This window comes from Triticum dicoccoides, unplaced genomic scaffold, assembly GCF_002162155.2.
Source record: "Triticum dicoccoides isolate Atlit2015 ecotype Zavitan unplaced genomic scaffold, WEW_v2.0 scaffold148277, whole genome shotgun sequence".
NCBI lineage: Eukaryota > Viridiplantae > Streptophyta > Magnoliopsida > Poales > Poaceae > Triticum > Triticum dicoccoides.
Genome location: NW_021205533.1, coordinates 1 through 917, shown reverse-complemented (window position 1 = coordinate 917; position 917 = coordinate 1). Strand labels below are relative to the sequence as shown.

The window sequence follows — 917 nt, the reverse complement described above, 5'->3', positions numbered from 1 at the left end:
GTTCCGCATACGGCCGGGGCGCATCGCCGGCCCCCATCCGCTTCCCTCCCGGCAATTTCAAGCACTCTTTGACTCTCTTTTCAAAGTCCTTTTCATCTTTCCCTCGCGGTACTTGTTCGCTATCGGTCTCTCGCCTGTATTTAGCCTTGGACGGAGTCTACCGCCCGATTTGGGCTGCATTCCCAAACAACCCGACTCGTTGACGGCGCCTCGTGGGGCGACAGGGTCCGGGCCGGACGGGGCTCTCACCCTCCCAGGCGCCCCTTTCCAGGGGACTTGGGCCCGGTCCGTCGCTGAGGACGCCTCTCCAGACTACAATTCGGACGGCACAGCCGCCCGATTCTCAAGCTGGGCTGCTCCCGGTTCGCTCGCCGTTACTAGGGGAATCCTTGTAAGTTTCTTCTCCTCCGCTTATTTATATGCTTAAACTCAGCGGGTAGTCCCGCCTGACCTGGGGTCGCGGTCGAAGAGACGTGCGCTTCGTTTGTTGGGTCGTTCAAAGGCCATAATGCCAGCTGCGCGCCGGATGCACTGCATTGATAAAGCGAGGACGCCCACCATGCGCTGTGTCCGGTGCGGTACGCCGGCAGCCCAATCTTCGGTCCACCGTCCCTTGAGAGACGAGGGACCAGATGCCGCATCCCGATTCCCGTTGAGGGTGGTTGGGAGCGTGTTTTGGCGTGACGCCCAGGCAGGCGTGCCCTCGGCCGAGTGGCCTCGGGCGCAACTTGCGTTCAAAGACTCGATGGTTCGCGGGATTCTGCAATTCACACCAGGTATCGCATTTCGCTACGTTCTTCATCGATGCGAGAGCCGAGATATCCGTTGCCGAGAGTCGTGTGGATTAAATAGCTTTGCAACACGAGGGACGGCTAGCAAGCTAGACATGCCGCCGGGTTAGGCACAGTGTTCCTTGA

At 59.9% G+C, this 917-nt stretch overlaps 1 non-coding gene across 1 annotated transcript; it reads right to left on the bottom strand.

The window, feature by feature from the left end:
• Positions 1 to 681: 681 nt before the first annotated feature.
• LOC119343950 lies at positions 682 to 837 on the bottom strand. The gene has a single exon (XR_005166360.1). It is a non-coding gene; the product is annotated as a 5.8S ribosomal RNA (ribosomal RNA).
• Positions 838 to 917: the final 80 nt, after the last annotated feature.